The sequence below is a fragment of the Rhinopithecus roxellana genome, chromosome 7, assembly GCF_007565055.1.
Source record: "Rhinopithecus roxellana isolate Shanxi Qingling chromosome 7, ASM756505v1, whole genome shotgun sequence".
NCBI classification, from domain to species: Eukaryota; Metazoa; Chordata; class Mammalia; order Primates; family Cercopithecidae; genus Rhinopithecus; species Rhinopithecus roxellana.
This window is the reverse complement of record NC_044555.1, coordinates 116,948,611-116,956,165: the sequence shown is the minus strand read 5'-3', so window position 1 is coordinate 116,956,165 and position 7,555 is coordinate 116,948,611.

Sequence of the window (7,555 nt, the reverse complement as noted above, 5' to 3'; positions counted from 1 at the left end):
AAATCTTAAAACTCCAAAATGATCTCCTTTGATTCCAGTTCTCACATTCAGATCACACTGATGCAAGAGGTAGGTTTCCATGGTCTTTGGAAGGTCCGCCCCTGAGGCTTTGCAGGGTATAGCCTCTCTCCTGGCTGCTTTCACAGGCTGGCATTGAGTGTCTGCAGCTTTTCCAAGCCCACAGTGCAAGCTATCATTGGATCTACCATTCTGGGGTCTGGAGGACTGTGGCCCTCTTCTCACAGGTCCACTAGGTGGTGCCCCAGTAGGGTCTCTGCATGGGGGCTCTGACCCCACATTTCTTATCCACACTGCCCTAGCAGAGGTTCTCCATGAGGGCCCAAGCCCTGCCCCTGCAGCAAACTGTTGCCTGGGCATCCAGACGTTTCCATACATCTTCTGAAATCTAGGTGGAGGTTCCCAAACCTCTGTTATTGACTTCTGTGAACCCGCAGGCTCAACACCACAGGAAAGCTGCCAAGGCTTGGGGCTTCCACCCTCTGAAGAAACACCCTGAGCTGTACCTTGCCCCTTTTATTCATGACTGGAGTGGTTGTGATGCAGGGCACCAAGTCCCTGGACTTCACACAACATGGAGACCCCGGGCCTGGCCCTTAAACCATTTTCTCCTAGGCCTCCAGGCCTGTGATGGGAGGGGCTGCCATGAAGACCTCTGACTTGTCCTGGAGATGTTTTCCCCATTGTCTCGGGGATTCACATTAGGCTCCTTGATACTTATGCAAATTTCTGCAACTTGCTTGAATTTCTCCTCAGAAAATTGGTTTTTCTTTTCTATCACATTGCCAGGCTGCAAATTTTTGGAACTTTTATGCTCTGCTTCCTTATAAAACTGAATGCGTTTAACATCACCCAAGTTAGCTCTTAAATGCTTTGCTGCTTAGAAATTTCTTCTGCCAGATACCCTAAATCATCTCTTTCAAGTTCAAAGTTCCACAAATCTCTAGGGCAGGGGCAAAATGGCACTAGTCTCTTTGCTAAAACGTAACAAGAGTCATCTTTGCTCCAGTTCCCAACAAGTTCTTTATTTCCATCTAAGACCACCTCCATCTGGACTTTATTGTCCATATCACTGTCAGGCTTTTGGTCAAAGCCATTTAACAAGTGTCTAGGAAGTTCCAAACTTTTCCACATTTTCTTGTCTTCTTCTGAGCCCTCCAAACTGTTCCAACCTCTGCCTGTTGCCCAGTTCCACAGTTACTTCCATATTTTCAGGTATCTTTTCAGCAGCACCCCACTCTCCTGGTACCAATTTACTGTGTTACTCTGTTTGCACATTTCTGATAAAGAATACCCAAGACTGGGCAATTTACAAAAGAAAGAGGTTTATAGTGGACTTAGAGTTCCACGTGGTGGGGGAAGCCTCATAATCATGGCAGAAGGCAAGGAGAAGCAAGTCACATCTTACATGGATAGCAGCAGGAAAAAAATAGAGAGCTTGTGGAGGAAAACTCCCCCTTATAATAACCATCAGATCTCATGAGACTTACCATCATGAGAACAGAGGAGGAAAGACCTGCCCCCATAATTCAATCACCTCCCACCAGCTTCCTTTCATGATACATGAGAACTGTGGGAGTTAGAATTCAAGATGGGATTTGGTTAGGGACACAGCCAAACCATATCAATATATCATATATTTTTCAATATACCCCATCTGTTGAGAGAAAACTAGGTTGATTACATACCTTGGATATAGTGAATAATGCTGGAATAAATATAGAAATGAAGATATGTGTTCAATATACTAATGCCATTTCTTTTGGAGATAAAGATACACACACACACACACACACACACACTCACACAAGTGGAATTGCTGGATATATGGCAGCTCAATTTTTAATTTTTTGACTAATCTCCATAATACTTTCCATAATGGCTGTACCAACTCACATTTCCACCAACAGTGTACAATGTCTCCCTTTATTTTGTATCTTTATGTTCTCATTCATCTTTTTGATAATGGCCATTTCAAATGGTATAAGGTGGTATCTCTCTGTGGTTTTTATTTGTGTTTCTTTGATGAGTCGTGATTTCGATTCTTTTTTTCATATACCTGTTGGCCATTTGTATTCCTTTTATGGAGAAATCTCTATTCAAATACTTTGCTTATTTTTTAATCAGATTACTTGTTTTCTTATTGCTGAGTTACCTGAGTTTCTTATATATATTGGATATTAACCCTTTGTCAGATGCAGAGTTTGTAAATATTTTCTCCCATTCTTTAGGTTGTGTCTTCACTCCATTGATTGTCTCCTTTGCTGCACAGAGCTTTTTAGTTTGATCTAGTCTCACTTGTTTATTTTTGCTTTTGTTGCCTGTGTTCTGTAGGTCATATCAAAAAAAAATTGCTTTTTCCTCTTCTAGTTGTTTCATATTTTCATGTCTTATGTTTAAGTCTTTAATCCATTCAGCATCACTGGAGCTGTATTTTGTCCATTTGCTGACATCATGTTTTTCTTATTGATCTTGCTGCTTGCGGCCCATATGTCAGTGTCTGCATGTTGATATTGTTGCCTAATCCAGTGTTCGCAGCCTGGCTTTGTTTGGTAACTTTCTTCAGCAGCAGGTTTGTCCGGTGATTCCATGTAGGTTGACTGGTGGTATCCTTAAATCCATTACCATTTCAGCAGTTGCAGTTCCCTGAGGTGTCCTAAAGCCTAGAATTGCTGGGTCCATAATATTTTGGCTGCTGAGGCTGATGCAGTGCTGAGTCATACCAGAAACCGTGACTGCCAAGACCAGCACAGCACTGGAGAGTGCCCAAGACCCACAGCTGCTATAGTCTTCCCACCACCGAGGTTTTTTTCAGAGTCTGAGGCTGCTGCAATCAGCTGGTGGTCATGTGGGTCAGATCTCAAGTTTGCCTTACCAGGGCCACAGGTTCCCATCTGGCCCTGGGACCACAAAATTTTGTCTCATGTAGGGGCAGGTCTAGAGGCCTTGTTCATGTATATTGCCCTGGTGCCAGGAGCAGAGTGGTCTAGGCCAGCACTGGGCTTTACTGTAGTGGACCCAGTACTGGATTCTAATGTAAAGTCCTATGCTTGCTTTCCTCCTTTTCCGCAAGTAGATAGTATTTCTCTCCAAACTGAACTGCCTGAGGTTGGGGAACAGGTGAAGCAAAACTTATTAAATGGTCTTTTCTGCCCTCTTCAATTTGTCTATTCTAATTATTATGCTAAAACCAGGTACTGTAATGCCTCACCTGGTTTTCTTAGCTCTCGTGAAAACTTCATGCATGGATAGTTGTTCAAATTAATGTTCCTGTGGCGGTAGGGGAGATAATCGCTAGAGATTCCTACTCCAACATCTTCCTCCACCTCTCTCTGCCTTTTGTAATTTGATACTCTTTTGATAGACATATACATGCTAAGAAATGTTACATCTTTTAGGAGAATGGACGCCTTATCATTATGCAATGTCTGTCTTTATCCCTGCCTTTTTATTTGCTTTGAAATATGTTTTGTCTAAATGTAACAATTATTCCAGTTTTCTTTCAATTAGTATCAACATGGTATGTATATTTTCTACCTCGTTAATTTTATCTTTGTCTTTATATCTAAAGCAGATTTCTTATAAAAGGCCTATAGTTGAGCAATTGTTTAAAAATCCACAATCGAGTGTGGGGGGGGGGCGGAGCAAGATGGCCGAATAGGAACAGCTCCAGTCTCCAACTCCCAGCGCGAGCGACACAGAAGACCGGTGATTTCTGCATTTTCAACTGAGGTACTGGGGTCATCTCACTAGGGAGTGCCGGACAATCGGTGCTGGTCAGCTGCTGCAGCCTGACCAGCGAGAGCTGAAGCAGGGCGAGGCATCGCCTCACCTGGAAGCGCAAGGGGGAAGGGGATCCGTTTTCCTAGCCAGGGGAACTGAGACACACAACACCTGGAAAATCGGGTAACTCCCACCCCAATACTGCGCTGTAAGCATACAGGCACACCAGGAGAATATATCCCAATCCTGGCCGGGAGGGTCCCACGCCCACGAAGCCTCCCTCACTGCTAACACAGCAGTCTGCCGCGATCTATCCGCAAGGCAGCAGCGAGGCTGGGGGAGGGGCGCCCGCCATTGCTGAGGCTTAAGTAGGTAAACAAAGCCTCTGGGAAGCTCGAACTGGGTGGAGCTCACAGCAGCTCAAGGAAGCCTGCCTGTCTCTGTAGTCTCCACCTCTGGGGACAGCGCACAGCTGAAGACCAACAGGGGAAGTAGCGGGAGCCGGTGCAGACGCGAACGACTCTGTCTGACAGCTTTGGGGAGAGCCGTGGATCTCCCAACGCGGAGGTTGAGATCTGAGAACGGACAGACTGCCTGCTCAGGTGTGTCCCTGACCCCTGAGTAGCCTAGCTGGGAGAAATCCCCCACTAGGGGCAGTCTGACACCCCACACCTCACAGGGTGGAGTACACCCCTGAGAGGAAACTTCCAAAGGAAGAATCAGACAGGTACACTCGCTGTTCAGCAATATTCTATCTTCGGCAACCTCTGCTGCTGATACCCAGGCAAACAGGGTCTGGAGTGGACCTCAAGCAATCTCCAACAGACCAACAGACAGTCCTTCTGACTGTCAGAAGGAAAACTATCAAACAGGAAGGACACCTATACCAAAACCCCATCAGTATGTCACCACCATCAAAGACCAGAGACAGATAAAACCACAAAGATGGGGAAGAAGCAGGGCAGAAAAGCTGGAAATTCAAAAAATAAGAGCGCATCTCCCCCTGCAAAGGAGCGCAGCCCATCACCAGCAATGGATCAAAGCTGGTCAGAGAATGACTTGGACGAGAGGAGAGAAGAAGGCTTCAGTCCATCAGACTTCTCAGAGCTAAAGGAGGAATTACGTACCCAGCGCAAAGAAACTAAAAATCTTGAAAAAAGAGTGGAAGAATTGACAGCTAGACTAATTAATGCAGAGAAGATCATAAACGAAATGACAGAGATGAAAACCATGACACGAGAAATACGTGACAAATGCACAAGCTTCAGTAACCGACTCGATCAACTGGAAGAAAGAGTATCAGCGATTGAAGATCAAATGAATGAAATGAAGCGAGAAGAGAAACCAAAAGAAAAAAGAAGAAAAAGAAATGAGCAAAGCCTGCAAGAAGTATGGGATTACGTAAAAAGACCAAATCTACGTCTGATTGGGGTGCCTGAAAGTGAGGGGGAAAATGGAACCAAGTTGGAAAACACTCTTCAGGATATCATCCAGGAGAACTTCCCCAACCTATTAGGGCAGGCCAACATTCAAATTCAGGAAATACAGAGAACGCCACAAAGATACTCCTCCAGAAGAGCAACTCCAAGACACATCATTGCCAGATTCACCAAAGTTGAAATGAAGGAAAAAATCTGAAGGGCAGCCAGAGAGAAAGGTCGGGTTACCCACAAAGGGAAGCCCATCAGACTAACAGCAGATCTCTCGGCAGAAACTCTACAAGCCAGAAGAGAGTGGGGGCCAATATTCAACGTTCTTAAAGAAAAGAATTTTCAACCCAGAATTTCATATCCAGCCAAACTAAGTTTCATAAGTGAAGGAGAAATAAAATCCTTTACAGATAAGCAAATGCTTAGAGATTTTGTCACCACCAGGCCTGCCTTACAAGAGACCCTGAAGGAAGCCCTAAACATGGAAAGGAACAACCGGTACCAGCCATCGCAAAAACATGCCAAAATGTAAAGACCATCGAGGCTAGGAAGAAACTGCATCAACTAACGAGCAAAATAACCAGTTAATATCATAATGACAGGATCAAGTTCACACATAACAATATTAACCTTATATGTTAATGGACTAAATGCTCGAATTAAAAGATACAGACTGGCAAACTGGATAAAGAGTCAAGACCCATCAGTCTGCTGTATTCAGGAGATCCATCTCACATGCAGAGACATACATAGGCTCAAAATAAAGGGATGGAGGAAGATCTACCAAGCAAATGGAGAACAAAAAAAAGCAGGGGTTGCAATCCTTGTCTCTGATAAAACAGACTTTAAACCATCAAAGACCAAAAGAGACAAAGAAGGCCATTACATAATGGTAAAGGGATCAATTCAACAGGAAGAGCTAACTCTCCTAAATATATATGCATCCAATACAGGAGCACCCAGATTCATAAAGCAAGTCCTTAGAGACTTACAAAGAGACTTAGACTCCCATACAATAATAATGGGAGACTTCAACACTCCGCTGTCAACATTAGACAGATCAACGAGACAGAAAGTTAACAAGGATATCCAGGAATTGAACTCATCTCTGCACCAAGCGGACCTCATAGACATCTATAGAACTCCCCACCCCAAATCAACAGAATATACATTCTTCTCAGCACCACATCGCACTTATTCCAAAATTGACCACATAATTGGAAGTAAAGCACTCCTCAGCAAATGTAAAAGAACAGAAATTATAACAAACTGTCTCTCAGACCACAGTGCAATCAAACCAGAACTCAGGACTAAGAAACTCAATCAAAACCGCTCAACTACATGGAAACTGAACAACCTGCTCCTGAATGACTACTGGGTACATAACGAAATGAAAGCAGAAATAAAGATGTTCTTTGAAACCAATGAGAACAAAGATACAACATACCAGAATCTCTGGGACACATTTAAAGCAGTGTGTAGAGGGAAATTTATAGCACTAAATGCCCACAAGAGAAAGCAGGAAAGATCTAAAATTGACACTCTAACATCACAATGAAAAGAACTAGAGAGGCAAGAGCAAAGACATTCAAAAGCTAGCAGAAGGCAAGAAATAACTAAGATCAGAGCCGAACTGAAGGAGATAGAGACACAAAAAACCCTCCAAAAAATCAATGAATCCAGGAGTTGGTTTTTTGAAAAGATCAACAAAATTGACAGACCGCTAGCAAGGCTAATAAAGAAGAAAAGAGAGAGGAATCAAATAGATGCAATAAAAAATGATAAAGGGGATATCACCACGGACCCCACAGAAATACAAACAACCATCAGAGAATACTATAAACGCCTCTACGCAAATCAACTAGAAAATCTAGAAGAAATGGATAATTTCCTGGACACTTACACTCTCCCAAGGCTAAACCAGGAAGAAGTTGAATCCCTGAATAGACCAATAGCAGGCTCTGAAATTGAGGCAACAATTAATAGCCTACCCACCAAAAAAAGTCCAGGACCAGATGGATTCACAGCTGAATTCTACCAGAGGTACAAGGAGGAGCTGGTACCATTCCTTCTGAAACTATTCCAATCAATAGAAAAAGAGGGAATCCTCCCTAACTCATTTTATGAGGCCAACATCATCCTGATACAAAAGCCTGGCAGAGACACAACAAAAAAAGAGAATTTTAGACCAATATCCCTGATGAACATTGATGCAAAAATTCTCAATAAAATACTGGCAAACCGGATTCAGCAGCACATCAAAAAGCTTATCCACCATGATCAAGTGGGCTTCATCCCTGGGATGCAAGGCTGGTTCAACATTCGCAAATCAATAAACATAATCCAGCATATAAACAGAATCAAAGACAAGAACCACATGATTG